General features: G+C 43.7%; 1 protein-coding gene across 5 annotated transcripts in view; it reads left to right on the forward strand.

Moving 5' to 3' along the window:
- Positions 1-20,535, forward strand: part of TBL1XR1 (TBL1X/Y related 1) — a 233,468-nt gene that overhangs the window by 117,048 nt on the left and 95,885 nt on the right. For 4 of the 5 annotated variants that reach the window (XM_077487946.1, XM_077487947.1, XM_077487949.1 and 1 more), the window contains exon 3: positions 16,186-16,242. The gene's annotated coding sequence lies outside the window, so the exon portion shown is untranslated. Of the gene's footprint in view, positions 1-16,185; positions 16,243-17,093; positions 17,219-20,535 lie in introns of all 5 variants that reach the window. The other variant, XM_077487948.1, reaches the window with a different exon arrangement.

Genomic DNA, 20,535 nt, shown 5'->3' on the forward strand with positions numbered 1-20,535 from the left:
AGCGCAAAAAAATAAAAACCGCCGGGGTGATCAAATACCACCAAAAGAAAGCTCTATTTGTGGGAAAAAAAGGATGTCAATTTTGTTTGGGAGCCACGTTGCACGACCACGCAATTGTCAAAGCGACGCAGTGCGAATCGCAAAAAGTGGTCTGGTCTTTGACCAGCAAAATGGTCTGGTCTGTAAGTGGTTAAAGTTCATGTGCCTGTAAAGGCAGGCGCCCCAATCCTTTTGGCAATATAGTGTATGTGGCCTAAATCGACCACCAAGGGAAGGTACTAGTAGTCATATAGCTTTAAAGTGTTCGTCAAGCTTCTTTCTTTTAACAAAAAAAATAATAATCTTATACTTAGCTGCTCTATGCAGTGGTATCACATAGGACGGTCCTGCACCTCCTCTTCTTGGCTTCTCCTGTGGGTGCACCACCATAGGAGGCCCCTGCCTATGGAGGTGCACCTGCGGGCTTGCTCCCAAGCTAAGCTGTGTGTGTCTTTTGATATGCACAGCTCAGCCCTGACCCCCACTCTCTGCTCACCATATTTGATTGACAGCCGTAGGTGCTAATGGCTCCCGCTGTTGCCAGTGTGAGTGAAGAGCTGTTTGAGATTGTTGGTTTAAGTAGAAATACTGGGGGGGGGGGGGTGCAAGTAATGGGACATTTTTTACCTTAATGCAGAGAATGCATTAAGGTAAAACGTGTTCTGCCTGAGAACCACTTTAATGGAAGCAAATTTGATTGTCTTATGGCTTGGAAATAGTGCCCAGCACCCTCTGCTGTTCACATCCCAGGGGTGGACAGTTGAAAAGCGGATTGTCCCTGCCTGGACCAAGGGGCATGGGTCCTTCATCCCAACATCATTCATCTCCTTTGTCAGCAAGGGAGCTCCAGATGCCAACATCCTGGCCTGTAGGTACAAGAAGTGTTTATGGTTAGGACCAAGGAACCCCCATCACTGGCATCAGATGCTTTAAAATTTCAATTATGCATTTCCTCCAGTGCAAATTCTGCCTTGACTGCTCCGCAAAAGAAACTGGTGATTTATCCTTGCACCAGATTGACCCGGGGGAACTTGGTACATAGACCTACTGTCAAACTTCTATTAGACTAACAGGCTAGATCTTCTGTTTCGGGAACCCCTACCTCACCCTCCTTTTCTGTCTATGGCTTTAACAGCATGGCTGCCTTTTGAAGCAATTCTGCTGGAGGCTTCCCCTCTTTCACAGTCTGCTTCAGCTTGGCTTTTGAACTATAGAGCATCGCACCCTGAATGACCTTGTGGGGGTTAGCCTGGAAATGATCTTTGGGGGACTAGGTTACATGTGAGGTGCATTCCAGACTAAGCTCCGGTTACACTAGCTGTAGAGCACTATCCGGAGCTGCTGGCATTGCCTCATTGCTTGACCTGCCTGCAAAGTCTCACTCAGTGAATCAGCAGCTCCCTCATTTTTGTTTATTGGGTGCTATTCTTCCCTATTTTCCACTGGCTATGAAGTGGAAGTTTTTAACATGGTGGAGCTTAGCATAACGTCTGTTGGCCGCCCTGTGTCACGCTGTACTCTGCCCTCCCTTCCAACCAATCATCTCACAAGCTCTTTGTTGGTGCAGAGAACCTGGTCATCTTTGGAACCTCATTTTCGAATAAACCTTATGGTGCTTCAGACGATTTTTGCCTGTCTTTTTAGAATTGGACCAACCTGTTCATGGGCCATACAATCCACATTTATTAGGTTTGAGAGGAAATAGTTTTCCTGTAGCAAAAAAGGTAGATTGGATCCTGTCCTGGGTCTTATCCACCATGTGCATTTAAGGTGTAGATAGTAGGTAGGCAGACTTCCTCAGCTGTCGGCGTCTGGACTTGGGAACGTTTTCCAGTACAATGTGTCACATGTGGGGTGGCACTAAATGTGGATTTCTGGTCCCCAGACTTAACAACCACCTGGATAGGATTATGTCAAAGTGCATGGATCCTCTAACAGAAGAAGTGGAAGCTCAAATGGTTCCCTTATTTTTGCCTTTCCTCCCCTGAAATTGCTTGCTTGCTCTACAGCAGGGGTGGGCAACCTAGGCCCTTCAGCTGTGGTGAAACTACAAAACCCATGAGACATTGCAAGACCCTGACAATCGCAGGCATGCCGAGGTTGCCTACCCCTTCTCTACAGGATGGAGATGGAGGTCATTCCGGTGATGCTCATTGCTCCCAGATTGCCCCTAGCAAATGTGGAGCACTGATCTGGTAACACTTCTAGCAGATGCACCGTGGATACTGCCAGACTGTTAGAAGCTACTGTCCTGCTTTTTGGTCACTGGCTTTAACGGCTATCGAAGCCTGGCTTCTAAGGAAAAGAAGCATCTCCGACTTTGTCATATGATGCCTAAGGCTAGGAAGTCCACTTCCTAAAAGGTGAATCATTGAACATGGTAGTCTTGCTTCACATCAGGAATGTCCCCATACTATGCATGCTCTTCTTGCAACTCTGTCTAGACCAGGGATTTTAGCAATTAGCGGACCTCCAGCTGTTGCAGAACTACAAGTCCCATGAGGCATAACAAGAATCTGACAGCCGCAAGCATGACACCCAGAGGCAGAAGCATGATGGCACTTTAGTAGTTTCTGTAGTTTTCCACAGCTGGAAGTCTGCTAATTGCATATCCCTGGTCTAGACCAGGGTTCTTTTCATTAATTTTCAGAGACCACTCTCTGAGACTTTTTTGTATGGGAGTTCTCACATCTGTTCTTTGACTCTGTGGGATCTGAATCCGGTTCTGTTGGTGCTTCTGAAGCTGCTGTTTGAACTGATTAAAGGTATTCATCTCTACTCGCACCCTCAAAGTTACTTTCTTTGTAGCTTTCCCCTCTGCGAGGTGGGTGTTCCAAACTGGCAGCTATCTTGCAAACAACTTTTTGATCTTGCTTAGGGATAAGGTGGTCGTGAAGCCCAGGACATTTCTGCATAAGAAACTTCTCAGTTTTTAGAACCACTTTAAGGTGAAAGGTAAAGGGTTTTGTGCCCTAAAACATTCTCTGTATTAAGGTAAAATTAACACATACCTGCTACCCGTCTTCTGATCATACATTGTTCATGTTGACATTTCTGCCTCCTCTGCTGCCAACTTTGGGCTTAAGGTCCTTCAAAGGGCTCTTTGAGCTGCATGCATTCCTCCATTTGATTTTTTATACTGGGCCTGTTCATGTTTGCTGTTGCCGACCCCTCAGTTGGACTACTTTTGGAAATCCCAAAAGTTTAGAACTTGGCGTGTCCCTTGATGGGTGAGAGAAAATATTTCTAATAAGTGTAAAATTATTTTTATGGAGTCCATTGAGGATATACAGGTCCAACACCTCTGTTTTATGATCATGCTCTCGGTAGATTTCTTCAAAACGGAGGCATGCTGGCAGGAGGGGGTTAACATGGGCTGGTGCCACTTTATTTTGCCTGTATCCAATCCTCTTGTTAATGGCAGTATACAGTGCATCTGGAAATTATTCACAGCGCTTCACATTTTACACATATTGTTATGTTGTGACCTTATTCTAAAATGGATTAAATTCATTATTTTAATCAAAATTCTACAAACAATACCCCATATTAACAATGTGAAAGGTTTGAAATCTTTACAAATTTATTAAAAGTAAAAAAAAAGAGAAAAAAGTCACATGCACATAAGTATTCCCTTTTGTTAAATACTTTTGTTTTAGCACCTTTGGCAGCAATTACAGCCTCAAATCTGTTTGAGGATGATGCTACAAGCTTAGTACACCTATTTTTGGTCAGTTTCTCAGATTCTTCTTTGCAAGATGTCTCAAGCTCCATCAGGTTGGATGGGGAGCGTCGATGCACAGCCATTTTCCGGTCCGGGCTCTGGTTGGGCCATTCAAAGACATTCACAAAGTTGTCCGATAGTCACTCCTTTGTTATCTTGGCTGTGTGGTAAGGGTTGTCCTTCTGGAAGAGGAACCTTCGCCCCAGTTTAAGGTGTTCCGGAGCACTCTGGAGCAGGTTTTCATTAAAGATGTCTCTGTACATTGCTGCATTCATATTTCCCTTGATCTTGACTAGTCTCCCAGTTCCTGCCTCTGAAATCCATCCCAGCAGCATAATGCAGCCACCACCATGCTTCATTGTAGGATGGTATTGGCCCAGGTAATGTGGTGCCTGGTTTCCTCTAGACATGTTTCCCTTTTAGGCCAAAGAGTTCAATCTTTGTTTGATCAGACCAGAGAATTTTGTTTCTCATGGTCTGAGAGTCCTTCAGATGCCTGGAAAACTCCAGGCAGGCTGCTATTTGCCTTTTACTGAGATGTGGCTTCCTTCTGACCTAATATATAGGTCTGATTGGTGGACTGCTGCAGAGTTGGTTGTTCTTCTGGAAGGTTCTCCTCTCTAGGAAGAGTCCTAGTGGTTCCAAAGGTCATTTTATAGCTGATGGAGGCCACTGTGCTCCATTGGGACCTTCAATGCTGCAGAAATGTTTCTGTGCCCTTTTCACGGATCTGTGCCTCGATACAATCCTTGTCTCCGAGGTCTACAGACAATTCCTTGAACTTCGTGGCTTGGTTTGTGTTTTGTGAATACTTTCTGGATGCACTGTATTCTGAAGCTTAAAGCTTTTTCTGTGGACCTCAATAGACTCCAAGATCTGGATTAAAAATAACATTTTCACATGCAGGGGATTTTTGATATTTGAGTTATCGAGGTCTTGGAGTATATGATTGGTCACTTTTTTTTTTTTTTTTCCCTTGTAAAATATTAACAAAATGGCAATCTCCCAATTTGTAAAGTGTGTTTGATTTTTATTTTTTTATTTTTTTTTCAGTGAATCAAAGTATCAACTACAGTTGAAATTGAAGGCAGTCCTTGAATACATTTTAGTCTGCAGAACTCTCTTGTTAGTGGAGAAGAGTTAGAGCTGATATGTGTTGCATTTTGTTGGATTTTCTATGACAGGGCAGGAAGTGACGGTACCCAATATGGTCACAGATGGGCAATATCCTCTGTGGCAAAATCATCCTGGCTTGAAAGCTGTTTGCAAAGAGATTGTTAATGCCCCTATCCCAACTCGTGATAACAGGTCTGCACCTGGGATTGAGGTGCTCTTGCTTTAAATGGGAATTTATGACCTTGCAGGACTTTTTGCAGACAGTAAGAACTCCTTTTACATTGTTTAGTGTTCATGTTTATTCTCCTTGACCCCACCCACTGTCTGCTCAAGAACCTTACCCTGTTTCTGCCACCTTGTAAGGAAGGATTTATGGGACTGCATGGTTTCTAATAGCAGCCCCGGGTGTGACAGTCTGAATGTCTTACAACATTTCTTTAGCAAGCTAGGTTGCTTACCCTGTTCTAACTATTTGATTATGTATGTATGTATATTCTATATCTCTATCCCTGCAGGTACTACAATTTGCCTTTTATCTTCAAATATCATTTGAGGCCAAACTTAGGTTTACTCAAAGATGGGGCTGAAACAACTAATCGATTATGAAATTAATCAATTACTATTTTCATAATCGTTTAATCGCCAGTAACATAATGGGTTAAAAAAAAACTAAAATGAGTCCTTTTTTATAGTGCAAAAAGAGCAAATCGCTACTGTAAATATTACTTTCACTGTTCTACAGTAAAAATATGAACCCCTTTATAGTAGTGATTATCTGCTTTTTCTACTATAAAGGGCTAATTTTAGTTTTTTTTTAAACCTCATTATGTTACTAAACGTGTTAGATTTGGTTCACATCTCTGTGTTTTTTGGTGCTTTTTGCAGATATGCACTACAATTCATTTGCATGATTTTCTATGGGACACGTTCACATCTGAAAGGGTCAGGGACTTTTAACGCAAAATGGTGCTTTATTGGTTCAATATACTTCAATGGAGAAGCTGCAGAAAAGCATGTAATGCGTTTTTGCAGCAATTTGTGTTAACCTGCCCAAAAAAAATTGCAAAAATTCAAATTTCAGTAAAATCACATGTTCATAAATCAAAACGCACAGCAAAAGACACTGCAGAAACGGATCAAAAGCAAACTGCATAGGTGTGGACCGAGCCTTATGTTGGTCACACAGATCAATTTTCAGATGAGAATATTCAGACAAAAAATCTTTGTACATTCGCTGAATAAAAGAATTTTGTTTGAAATTTTCACTTGTTTTTAAAATGAATGTAATATCTGAACGAAACCCACATACACTGTCTGGAAAATTCCTTTGACTAAGAAGTTTTCTATTTCTAAATTTTCCCATCACTGTGGTTGAAAATGAACGTCAATTTGACCCACTTTTTTTTATTTTTAAAGTTATTAACCGATTTATCTATTAATTAACATGTTTTATTATGTAACCTGTTCCAATACATGCCCTCTCTCCCTCACCCCTACCCCTGTTACAGCTGGCAGGGATCCCCTCCCCTGCAACCACTGTCACATTATAAAACTGGCACGGTTAGGTTGGTGGAGGAGATAGTTTATGCATTGACAAAATCTTGTCTACCACCACGGCAAATGGCTTGTGTTATCAAACGACTTATAGTCCACTGACACTTGCTCCAGCTTTCAAACATCCCATACAAAGGTATGGTTACTGTTTGCTTTAGAGAGTAGAGCAAATTAAAGTGGACCTTCAGCCAAAACAAAGTGTCTTCTTGCCCTGCCTCCTCTTCCCTCCGTCACAGAATTGGATAGATATTATTTTCCATATTTCTTGCCTAAGCAAGAATGAGGGTTGTTTCCCCCCACATCCCTTTTAGATTATGTGCAAGTGCAAAGGTGCAGCAGGGTTTCCGTGTCCTTGAGCCCTGTGGCACATCTGTGCACTTGTTGGTTTCGCTGAGCATCTGCGCATGTGTGAGAAATCTTCAGTGCATGCACTAATGGGCTTAAAGCTGCAGCTGCTGACTTTTAAAATAGTGACACTTACCTGTCCAGCGCGCCCGCAATGTCGGCACCCGAAGCCGATCTCTAGATCGTCTCTCGGGTCCTGCCGCCACCATCTTGGGTATGGGAATCAGGAAGTGGAGCCTTTCGGCTTCATTTCCCGGTTCCCTACTGCGCATGCGTGAGTCGCGCTGCGCAATAAGGACGGTCCCCGCTGCCTCTGGGATCTGTGTGTTTCCCAGCAGGCAGCGGGGCACTTGCGGAAAGGGGCGTAATCTCCGCCCCTTTCCGCAGAGAGCTATCCCGGAAGTGGGTGCAGATACCTGTACTGTACAGGTATCTGCACCCCCCTCCCCCCTGAAAGGTGCCAATTGTGGTGCCGGAGGGGGGGAGGGTTCCGATGAGCGGAAGGTCCACTTTAGGGTGGACCTCCACTTTAAGGGCTCTACCAGGAGACCTTGAGAACATCTGCATGTGCCATAATAATGCAGGTGTCCTATCAAATATGATCCCCTATCGGATACTGTCTGCTGTGTACTGCGCATAGAATAAAAAGAGCCCAGAGCAGCGAGGCCAAGCCCGAAGCGTGGCGAGGGGCCCTCTAATTTTCACAACCCTGTGTCCACTTGGATGGGGGGGCCTAACACCTCCACTCATGGCGCAGGCGCCGTTTATCTTCGATATAAGATATATAATATTTGCTCCAATACAAACTAAAGAAAATAAACAGTAGCTAGCATGTATTTAAAGCATTTTTTGTTTTAGTACTTGCATTTATTTTACGTAAAATCTGCACCATTTGCCAATTTTAGGGGTACCAAACTTTTTTCCATATGGTCTGGAGCTGTCTTATTTTAGGATGTTGTCTACCGAGCCTCCTGGACTTGATTCATGAGGTTTATGTAACTCATTATAGTCGTGTTTCTTTAATCTATAATCATTATTTTGCATAATGGCCATTTCTGCAGTGAGAGCTGAAATAAGGAACTGTTATGCTAATCAACACATGCATTACAGCTCAATGAATCCTGCTTATGTGTTTCCCTTCATTGTTCCCCTGGTTGTTCAGTTTGTTGTAATTAAGTTAAATGTAAACCTTATTACAGGCGGTCCCCTACAAACATCCAACAAATGACTCCTACTTCAAATGGAGGAGACAACAGGAAGTGAGAGGAGTGAGAGGAAATCTACCCCTAGGATGGGAAATTCTCTCCTGTAAGAGTTAATATGGGAAAAAGGTGTCTCCACTGATGCTTTATCACCAATCCTTGTTTCACTGATAACCCAAAATTTTCAAAATCCAATTGTCATTGGGACAGAAAATGAGGTTAAATCTTCTGAGCACAGACGGCTAAACAAATGTTACAGGGGTGATGACCCTTCCCTAGGTTTTTTTTTTTTTGGCTGGAGCTTCACTTAAAATTTGTACTTGTTCCACCTTACAAACAGATTCCTACTTGAGAACAAACCTACAGTCCCCATCTTGTTTGTAACCCGGGGGACCGCCTGTACTCCTTTTTGAATCACACTCCAGTACATATGCATAGCACACCACAAAATGCAATGTGTACTGTGGTACAAAGTGAGCAGGATTATTTTACCTGCAGTACAGATAAAGAATCATTTTTTTTCCTGCATTGGCGCCTATTTAAAGCAAATGCGTTGATTAGTCAAAGCATGATAAAGTATGTTCAGGTGCATGCATTACTTCAATGCATCCCAATGTGTGTGGCCCCAACTGGAAGGCATTTAATATACTAATGTACTATACATCTCAAGCAATTACTATTTATTGTTTTTTGAAAATACGGTTACCTCTCCTTACCTTACTGTTGCATGAAGAGGCATCCCCACAGTGGGAGGACATTTGGACAGCCAGCGTCTTTGTTAACTGGGTTCGATGTTGGTGGGACTTGGACAAGGAATCTGGTGTTCCGATAAGCACTCTGAAACTTTAGGTGGTTAGATTGTCCCTGCAACACTAGACAACCAGGCTGAAGAGTCATACAATCCAGACTCAGTCAGACCACAGCAGTGGCATACATTATTCATGAGGGGGCACCAGAAGTCTTCCCTCTACAAGAGGCACAGATATTTCAGTTCTGGGCAGAACTCAAAGTTCCAGCTTAGTTTATAACTTACATGGGAAGCATGTATAATTGTTACATGGACCTACTCAGCCACAGTGCCTGAATCAAGGGCAATGTTCTTTATACACATGTTCATAGACCTGTTACTGGTGTGGGACACCAGATGTGAAATCCAAGCCTCCAGATTCAACAATCAACTGGACAAATCTAGATATTTTTTTTTTTTTTGGAACTACATTTCCCATGATGCCCATGCACTCTGCAGTGTAGATGGGCATCATGGGAAATGTAGTTCCAAAACATCTGGGATGCCAAGATTCGCCATCACTGCTCTATTTACTCTGTGATACATACCGACGTTCTTCCCCTGAAACTTTTCTTTGTCTGCTTCGCAGGTTTGGGGTGGGAGGTTTTTCTAGATTGGCACTCCAAACTGATCAGACTTCTGGCAGATGCCCAGTGGTTATTTTTCAGTTTGTCCAGATCTTCTGTCACAACAACTTGCAATCCTTCATCATTATTATCCAGGATTTATATAACGCCAACAATTTACGCAACACTTTACAATATAGGTCATTAGCATTGAAGGTGTGACTCCGTTCTTGAGGAACAAAGGCATCTCTAAATTGGCAATTCCCATGATACTGAACTTGACAAAAATGCACTTTTACAAATTTTCTGTGATGAACGTTATCTGTGGATATCACCACTGACTATCTTTTTCCAAATACTGCTAGCTTCCTATTCCTTGATTAATGTGTGACACCCTGTGCGCTCCTGGTGGTCTTGTGATATCTAAGTTTAATTTTTGGCACTTTAACTTACAAGGTTTTATTTTCTTGTTGCCATCACCTCTGCACTGAAAGAGTCTGAGTTGGCAGCCTTATCCTGTAAAGTATTCTTTCTGGAGTCCTCAAGTCTGGGAAGTGAGCAAGCTCAGGGAGTTATGAGAACTTTATGTAGAGTATAGGAGTGGTCCTGTGCAACTAGGCTGTAACTAAGTCTGCGTGAGATATAAGAGCCCAGAGTCTGAGACCATTGATGATAGCAGCGGTACTGCTGACGAGAGCCAGGTGGCTTAGCATTTCCATTTTTTTTTATTTTTTTTTTGCTTGCCAACTTTGCTTTTATTTTAAATAAGTGGACAGCCAAGCCTTTAAAACACAGTTCGGACTGGCATGGACTTCACTAAAACGCTGGGCTGTCCAACTCCTATATCACAATGTTGTATATCCAGCTTTAGGGGTTTCCTGGATTGGGCAGAGGGAGCACAGTTCTAGAGGAGAAGAGAAGTTCAAAATGCATACAAATGCATATGTCACCCGTTTACAGGTGCACCTATTGCAGTCTGTGAAGGCAAAAATGCCTGCATATGCTAAAAAAAAGTCATGTTGTGTGTTTTTTTTTTTTTTTTTTAACTGGTGAACGGGTTGGAGGGAGAGAGAATTTTTGTTCTCTACTTTTATCTACATAATACTTATTCCTGCAGCCAAGTTGTGTATTATGAAACGAAGTGCAGGATATGAGGATACGAGCGTTCTGTGTGTAATTCCCGATAATGACACCCCAAATACAGTGTGTTTTTGTCTTCACCAGATCGTATGTTACATAAGTACCATGGCATCTGGTTGCAGTGTGTTTGTTTAAAGTAGTGCATGCACTACTTTTTGGTTTTATGCAAACGTATGAAAATGTACTGTACTCAAATCTCATAGGAACACAAGCATGTTTGTGATTTCCTGGTGTGAATCGGCCCTAAGTGCCCGTTCACACTACCGCGACTTGTCAGGTGACTTAGCCGCCTGACAAGTCGCGCTCCGTTCTGTACTATGGAACCGTTCTAATAGGAGCGACTCAAGTCGCTCCAACTTAGAAAAAGGTTCCTGTACTATTTTCGGGGCGACTTCAGGCGACTTGCATTGACTTCTATACAGAAGTCATTTTGCAAGTCGCCGCTGAAGTCGTGTGCAGGTCGCGTCTGTGAGTCGCGCTGGAAGTCGCGTCGCCCCTGTGTGAACGGGCACTAAATGATTGCTTTCTGTGAAGAAAGAATGCATTTTGTTTTAGCTGCTTGTTAATAACTTTATAGTTCCAGTTTTACAGCAAAGATGGCCTGTATATTATATCCCCTAAAGGTATATTTTACCTTTACCAAACAATGCCTGTAGATAAAGGCAAACTGTGCAGGTTTTACCAAAGTTGAATATTGCCTTTGCTATAGGTGTAGCAATGATTGTTCAGCGGGAAAGCCGCCTGCTCTCAGAACACAAAAGCTGTTGATGGGGGGGGGGGGGGGGGGGGGGGAGTGAGCTAGTGTCTTTCCTTTTTAATCTCGTGGTAAAAAAAGCAAATTTAGTTAAGAGAAGTTTGGGAATGCAGAAAAAAAAAGATACTTCCTAGATGGCTGCAGCACTCATCGCTGCTGCAATTGTGCCCCACTGGCTCTACCCCAAGAACTGAGCTATCAAGGACTGCTGACTCTCTGCTCTGCCCCTCAAGGTGTTCTCTGGAGCGCTGGGCTGGGGAGGGAGCGGCTCACTGAGGGGCTGAGACAGTGGTCAGTCTAGGTTTCTGGGTCTTTCCAGAGCCTTGACCAGCTGACTGATGTCAGGTGACCGAGGACTTTAGCCTGCTGTCGGCTGAAAACAGGTCACAGGAGTGCACAACAAACTCCTGTGATCCATGGAAATACAGCTAAAAAAGCTTTGGCTTTACTTCTCCCCCTTTTTAAAGTATGGCCTGTTTTACTGTTCACCTCCGCCATCACTGGAGCACGCTCTTTCTCTGATTCAAGCCCCCTCACATGCGTTTTCTCTCCCCTGACACAGTAGCTGAGCTCAGGGTTTGTGAGTTTGCTTCTGCGATGGTGGAGGTGAGCAGTAACAGCTAGGAGTCTCTTCTCTTCACTGTCCAAGCAACAAAGCAGCATGGGTTGATATCGATCTTTAGAGTTTTTCAGGCTTCAGGAGATGCATAAGCAAAGGCTTATTGCATTATCTTTAGTCCAAGCTGTATAGGCAGTTACTTTTAACAATGGTGAACTATACCTTTTACCAGCCCTCAAAATTTTCACTCGCCTGACTGCATTTTGCAAGTGAAAAAAATGAGGATTGCGGGTGCTGTCTCGGGAATGTGGAGCCAGTCGTGTCCCCATCTCCAAATGGGGGATTGAACAAGATGTACTGGGAGGGAGGAGGATTAACAGGAGGTGTTGATATAATGGTTTGTGGGGGTTGGTGGTTACCTGGGTCTGAATCCTACCTATGCCTCCAATTCCAACCATACCGTATGATAGATTGGGGGTGGGATTGGAGGGAGGGGGGTTGAAATTGGAGGCATAGGTTTGATAGACACGGGGGGTGGGGGGTGGAATTTAAGGCATAGGTAAGATGGATTGGGGGAGAAATTGAAAGCATACATGCACTGGATTTTGGGAGGGTGGGGGTTCTGAATTAGAGGCATATGTCTGCTGGAGAGGGGAGGTTGGAAGACTAGGTGTGCTGGGGGGGTCGTCAAAAACACAGGTGCGGGTGTAAGGAGGCAGAGATATGCTGGGAAGGTGAATTGGGCATTGGAGGTAGGTGTTCTGGGGGGCGGCATTGGAGGTGCTTAAATATTTTATGCAGAATTAAGTTACAAAAATAAACAACCTTGTAATTTCATGAGATATTTGAGGGCATGTTTAGGGGCAGAATTAGGGACGGGCATTTTAGGGGTTGGGTGGAGCAACTGGTGGTGAGTAACCCCTAAGGCCTGGCTAGTAGCTCAGGACTTGAAATTTTGAGCCCTACCTTTACCATTTTCTTTTCTTATTTGTGGTGTTCTCCTAATATACTGAAGGCAGTCTTAACCTTTTAACAGCAATCATCATTTATTTATAATTTGGTGTTTTTCATGCTTAGTTTCAACAGTATGCTATGCCAAGTTAATCAATATGCAAAAAGTATTTGGTTTTACTTGATCTTCATTACTTTTAACATCTTTTTCACACATTTTAGATTGTACTGTGGTTATGTTCCTGTCTGATCTTGTTAAAAAGCTGGGAAAAATGCAAAATTCACATAAATGCTTGTCCTTTAGGCCTCATGTACACTGCTGCTGGTAAACGGATGTTTAGGAGCAGTTGGGCGTTTTTTTTTTTTGTTTTTTTTGTTTTTTTTGTTTTGTTTTTTTTTACTGCCTCTGAACTCTCCTGATATCTTATTACATGTACACAGGATCATGTTTCTAGGCAGTTAAGTTTAGAGGCTTTTTTTGGAATGCAAAAAAAATGGGTTCAGAAGTTGAGTTTAGAGGCATTTCAAGTGCTAAATGTGTTGACTCGCGTTTTAGCCACGTTTCATTTACAGGCGTTTTTTTACTTTTTTTTTTTATTTATTTTTTAAATGCATGCATGGCAAAACGGAAGTTTTAAACGTGGGTTACTAGCTGTCAAGTGAAATCTTTCAGGAGAGGTTGTAATAAAAATGTCCTGTGTACATGAAAGCCTAAGGTAAAGCTGCCCATGCTTATGGGAACTGAAAAAGACAGTCGCTAGTGTTCCTTTTGTACACATAGCATTTTAAAGAGACATTAAACTCACACTTTTTATAAAATGCATGCAATATGCTTATACACAAAAATGCAACTGCCGCTTGTTAGAAACCGGAACATCCCCCCCGTGAAATCCACGGATATCTATGCCGCCACCCCCACCCCCTTCGGGTGCTGACATCATGGGGCGCCCTGGACAGGTGAGTGTCCATATTTTAAGTCAGCAGCTGTAGTATTTGTAGCTGCTGACTTTGAAAAAAGGAAAAAGCACAGTGGAACTCCACTTTAAATATACCGTATATACTCGAGTATAAGCCGAGATTTTCAGCCTCTTTTTTGAGGCTGAAAGTGCCCCCCTCGGCTTATACTCGAGTCATCGCTGTCTGCCCGCTCGATCAGCGTGTCGAGCAGACAGACAGCGGCCATTCTATGATTCAAAAGCCGCGCCTCCGGCTCCGCCTTCGCCTGTGATAGGCGGAACACTGAATTTCCCAGCAGCCTGTGTTCCGCCTATCACGGGCGTCGTCTCATCCTCGTACTACGGACGAGGATGATACGACGTCCGTGATAGGCGGAACACAGGCTGCTGGAAAATTCAGTGTTCCGCCTATCACAGGCGAAGGAGGAGGCGCGGCTTTTGAATTTTACAATGGCCGCCGACGAAGAGGGCACGGGACGGAGGCAAGGCACGGGACGGGACGGGACGGGACGAAGGCAAGGCACGACACGGGACGGAGGCTCGGGACAAAGGCTCGGGACACAGGTAGGCTGGACACACACACACACACACACACACACACACACACACACACACACACACACACACACGCACACACACGCACACACACGGATGGATGGATGGATGGAGACACACACACACACACACAGGGATGGATGGATACACACACACACAGGGATGGATGGATGGATGGAGACACACACACACAGGGATGGATGGATGGATGGAGACACACACACACAGGGATGGATGGATGGATGGATGGAGACACACACACACAGGGATGGATGGATGGATGGACACACACACACACAGGGATGGATGGACGGACACACAGGGATGGACGGACACACAGGGATGGACGGACACACAGGGATGGACGGACACACACACAGGGATGGGCAGGCATGTCTCACCCTCGGCTTATACACGAGTCAATAAGTTTGCCAGTTTTTTTGGGGGTAAATTGGGGGCCTCGGCTTATATTCGGGTCGGCCTATACTCGAGTATATACGGTAACTAGATGTAAGTCACTTGCATTCTCGCTATTCAGACCTTTTGTATTCTATATTATTTTAAATTCTTTCTATAATATCTAGTACATCTAGGGTTGCGCCGATGCGCGTATTTGCAGGAGTACTTGGACCCCTCCTTGTGATCCCCAATGTCTCAACCTCTTTCCCCATAATATCAGCACTCTTAGGCCTCCCGCATATCCATATATCCCCTAGATTCAACCACTTCCCCCAGATAGCATAGTACTTCTCTAGGGATTCCTCCACTGTATATGTAGTTTCTTCAATAGATCTTACCCGATCAATCTTTATGGCCCATTTGCCCATACTCTGGATGTCTGGTGTTCGCCAGTATCTCGGTATCAAGCTTTTAGCCACACTTAATAAATGTGGGACTAGAGTATTCCTGTATTGCACTGCTGTTTTTTTCTATGTCATGAAACAGACAATTCTATGGTTCTGCTTGTATATGTTCTCCTGTAATTTATTTGCTTTAATGATCCCCTCCCAGTAGGGCTGTATCTTTATACTTTCCTGCCACAGATGTGCAAAGGTTCCTGGGACATTGAGGGCCTTCTATTCTCAGACTTGTTCTAGGGTAGCTACATTTGTTCTCTATGGACCGCCACCCCCTTGTAATAAAACATAGCCAACCTCTCCTGCTTGTTCCCAAGATGCATTGCACATCTACATATAGACACAATCAGCTCTATGGGAATTGTAGTACACATGTCCAGAATTAAAGCGAAGGTCCACCCTAAAGAGAAAAAGGGAGTACAGGACAAAATGCCTGGAAACAATGCTAAGACACTTTTTAAAACAAAAACTGCCATTGTATAATAAAAAAGTGAAATTTTAAGTTTATTTACACTACCATGTAGATCAAAGGATAACTCCTTTTTTAACTGCCTACTTTGCTGGGAGGGCGTCCATAGACTCGCGGCTCGTCAGCTGATTGTATTGTGGCCAAAAAAGCTTTGCCCATATTTCTCTTTTAAAGCATATCTAAACCTTAAGGGCCGGTTCACACTGCGGCGCGAGGCGAGGCGACACGGCTCGCCTCGCCTCGCTCCCGCAAGTCGTCCCCATTGAGTACAATGGAACCGTTCTGAGAGGAGCGACTCGAGTCGCTCCGACTCAGAAAAAAGGTTCCTGTACTACTTCGGGGCGACTTCGGGGGCGACTTGCATTGACTTCTATGCAGAAGTCCTCTGCAAGTCGCCGCTGACCCCCCCTGCAAGTCGCGGCGAGGAAGTCGGAGACGCCTCGCTGCGGCTCGCAGTGTGAACCGGCCCAAAATCAATACAGTAGATTGTAGCTCATCACTCATCTCCTCATAGAGAGGTATAGGGAAAACAAATAAAATAGTGTTCAGTGCAGAGGAAATTACAAGGTCATCTGTCTGACAAGTTTAAATGTGTTTTTCTGTTCTTGCAGAAAATGTGCTTGGCTTGAAAAAAATACAACTAATGCTGCCACCACATCTGAGTACAGGTAAGCTGCATTATATTAAACATTTTATGTGGGGTTTTATGTTACATAGTAGGTGAGGTTGAAAAAAGACAATCAAGTCTAACCTATGTGTGTGATTATGTCAGTATTGTATATCCCTGTATGTTGCAGTCGTTTTCAGGTGCTTATCTATCTAATAGTTTTTTGAAACTATCAACGCTCTCCGCTGAAACCACCGCCTGTGGAAGGCAATTCAATATTGGCCTCTAATTATCGTACGATCTGGTCGAAATCTGTATCGATCTTCAGATTGTGTGTACGGGTCATTAGGTTTGCCATACACATTACAATCTGACCATACGATCATTGTACAGTTTAGACTTTAGATTGATTTAAAAAAAAAAGAAGCAGTTTACGCACCTAGCAATGAATTTGTATCCAATTAGGTAGATCATAGTTTTTGGTAGGAGAATGCACAACTATTAGGCTCGGTTCACACAGGGGGCGACACGACTTGCCGCACCGCGACCTGCCGTGACCTCAGCGGCGACTTGCAAATGACTTCTGTATAGAAGTCAATGCAAGTCGCCCGAGGTCGCCCAAACGTAGTACAGGAACCTTTTTTCTAAGTCGGAGCGACTCGAGTCGCTCCTCTTAGAACGGTTCCGTAGTACAGAACGGGGGCGACTTGTCGCGGCAAGTCGTGCCGCGTCGTGTCGCCCCGTGTGAACCGAGCCTTAGATTGTAACATCTTTGTTTATCTTTAGATAAGAACTAAACGGGCATTGTCGATTTGTCTAGGTGTGACTCTGGCTATCTGGGACCACATAGTATAAAAAGATGTGCATGTATTGGCTAAACTTGTGGATTTTTTTTTTTTTTTTTTCACCCAGCAGTAGTGAATTTTTCTCCAGTGGCTACATGTGCAGAGTAAGTGGAAGTTTGCTGTTTAGTCTTGGGTGTGCAGCCATACTGCAGACAGACATGTAAAAGACTCGGTCGGTCTGATTTTACTAAGGTGAATACTCTTTTCACACTCAAGTCTCTTGCACATGGGTGATTTCTGGTGTGTTTACCCTGCCTGGGTCGCCCGATTGCTTTGTACAGGCGCTCACAAACATGAATAAGTGTACCCTTGTATATATGTTGGTGCTTGCGTAATCACAAGTATAATAGACAAATTCTATGGTACCCTGTAAACTAAGCTTTTATGTATTTTTCTTTCGCGTGGCCCATATATTGGGTCCGCTGCATCTCTGCTCCCCAGCTGCCCCAAGGGTCAATTCAAGTGATGCTAAACTACATCTGAGAACCACAAACAAGTATATATGATCGCTTTTCCTATCTGTTTACTAATGCTAGCATTGGTCAATGTTGATTTGTGAGTGTAATTCCGCTTTAAGAACGGCAGGATGAACTTTTAGTAAATTGTTTCAGGAAAATAATTTAAATTCTTTGCAGTCTTAGGCTGCATTCACACCTGAGCGTAGCGTTTTCAAGCGTTTTTTGCGGCGTTCTTTACCGCAATTTGCGGCGTTTTTCAGCGTTTTTTACCGCGATTTGCCACGAATTTGTGCAGGGCAAAAGGTCACCAATGTTAAAAGAAGAAAAACGCCCAAATCAGCCCGATTCGCGCAATTTTTTTCCCCTCCAGCGTTTTGTAGCTTCATGCCCCTGAACTCGCCTCTGTTATCTTATGTACATGTACACAAGGTCTTATAGTCGTTTCTAGGCAGTTGAGTTTAGAAGCATTTTTTGGAATGCAAAAAAATGCTTTCAAGAGGGATGTTCAGAAGCATTTGAAACGCTAAACGCCCATAACGGCTTGTAAAGGCGGTAAATCATGTTTAGTTTAGACGTTTTTAATTTTTGACTATTTGAAATAAAAAAAATGGAAAAAAAAGCTTCTAAAAGCAAATGCAGCATTTAAACGTGGCAAAACGGACGCTTTTAAACGTCTGTTACTATCTGTCAAGTTAAAGGTTGTAAATCGCCCTGAGTACATTAAGCTTTAGGAAATCATGAGCCCACAAATTAAATGAAAAGTCGACTCTGAACAAAAATAATTTACAGAATTGTTTTTTGTGTAGCTATTTTTTATTTTATTACAGCTTCAGTTATAACACAACTAGCACTTTGGTTTACGGATTTCCCTGACAAGTTCTCTAGAATGAGTTGCAATTTAATCCGGGATAGAACTGTATGAAAGTAGAATGTATAAGTTGAAGCTTGCCCTGTTTCCATAGCAACTGCTGCAGTACTTGGAGATGACCTTTGGACTCCTTATTCATTTCACGTTTAAGGATATTATTTAAATCACGTTGGGAGACCAAATTGAATAGCAATAATTTTAAATAACTTGCCAGGCTGGATTTGATTTATTTCAAGTTGATTTAAATCACTAGTAAAAAGGCTTGATTTTTTTTTTTTTTTTATCAACTCGATTTAAATCATAATTTGTTAAAGGGCAACTGTCATCACTGTCCCACATCGGCTTCCCCTTGGACCCGATGTTGACTCACTGATAGGCCATTCACTTTAATAGGGTGGCTGGGATGCGACAGTGACACAACTTGGTGAGGGAGGTGGTGGCATTATGGATCTGAAATGACAGGTGCTCTTTAAATGGCCAGTCATACTTACCTTGGTGGATGCTGCATCTGTCCCCTGCCACCTCTTCAATGAGAACCAAGCCACCGAACACCGGGGTGGCTTGGTTCGCTCACCTCCCCGAGCAGATAACTGCTGCCTATCAATCAGAAGCCCTCCTGCTATGCTCTTCCACACTCCCTGGATCGCTGAGCTGTGGAGGGGCAGGGAGCGTTCATCTCAGGGGCTCGTTGAGAGGTTGAGGCTGCCGTCAGTCCAGGCACCTGGTGGATCCAGACTTTAAGTCTGGAACACACTGCCTGGACTGATCTTGGTGATGTCAGAAAGCAGACTTCAGACTGCTCTCTGCTGAAAACGGGTCAAAGGAGTGCAAAACGAATTGCACTCCTGTGACCCAGAGGAGAAGCCCAGCCAAGCGAGCTCAGGCTGGACTTCTCCTTTTTAAAAGCTTATTAATATAGAATCAAGACTTTGTACAAATAAACATTTCTTTATTATACATCATAGGACACAGAGCCTTAAGTATTTACTTAGTGGGTTGTAGCTACCTTCAGGTGTTGACACTGGCACACCCAATACAGGAAGTTGACTCCCCTATATAACCCCTCCTCCTTCCAGGAGTACCTCTGTTTTTCGCCAGTGTCTAAAGGTGTTGGCACGAGTGAAGATGTGCTCTGTGGAGCTCCAGAAGGGATCCATGCTGGATTTAAAAAGCCTACACCCGGATCCATCCCACTACTGCGGCTCCAGAATGGTACCCGGGCCTTGCATAGGAGGTTTTGCCTGTAACGCTCCTCTTTGAGGGACCCTAGGAACCAGGACTCTTTTTGGTCTTGCTACATTACCTAAAGCTGTCCTTAGGGGTGCTATTCATGGTCCAAAGGAGTGTAACCCCTATTAAAAGGGCCCCAGTCTTTGAAGGTTTAACCACGCTTTCCAAGCTGTGATGGGTGAAGTTTGGATCTGTCTGTTTACAGCAGTATCCAGCAGCGAGGAATAGGGAAAAGGAAAGCATAGGAACTGCAAAGTCCACTTATGACTTTTCTTTCAATTATATTGTAAAATGCCCTCCTCTAGAGGGAATAATAGTGTATAGACCCTGTTTAAATCTGCTAATACAGCGTGTGTCTCAGCAGCTGGAGGGGTGGGGGTCTCCTTTCCCCCTAAATGGGGAAACTGAGTGGATAGGGATACATGTTATGTTTAAACTAGCATAAATCTGAAAAAAAAAAAGATAAAATTAGTGTGTAAATCTCCTTCCCCCCCCCGCCTCCCCTCTGAAGTGACTCTTACTAAAGCACAGGAAAGGGCGTGGCGCATAGACAATCGGGCTCCCACCTGAAAAAGCTTAAAGCTGATACTCTGGGAAACAGACAGTGTCTATCGGAGCAGCTGAAGCAAGGATGCCACAGGACACAGAAGCGCTGGTTCACATTGAGGGGTTTACAAAGGCATTTGCAGTACAGGAAAAAATGTATTGTTTAGCATTATATCATTCTATGCTACCACTGTTTTTCCTATTATTGTTCAAATAAATAGAACAGTTTTTAGAATACCTTTTTTGCTTTTTGTGCTTTGCACTATGGCTTTAAAGTTTACTACTAAGGCACCAAAACCACCCCCAGGTGCTGGGAACTCCATATATGCCTCCACATTGTCATCCTCTCCGGAGATGCCTGACATGGCAAGCCAGGGTGAGTCATTGAAAGCAATTGGTGCAACTGC

Source organism: Lithobates pipiens, unplaced genomic scaffold (genome assembly GCF_037356315.1).
Source record: "Lithobates pipiens isolate NorthernLeopardFrog02 unplaced genomic scaffold, aLitPip1_a1.2 Scaffold_18, whole genome shotgun sequence".
Classification (NCBI taxonomy): Eukaryota; Metazoa; Chordata; class Amphibia; order Anura; family Ranidae; genus Lithobates; species Lithobates pipiens.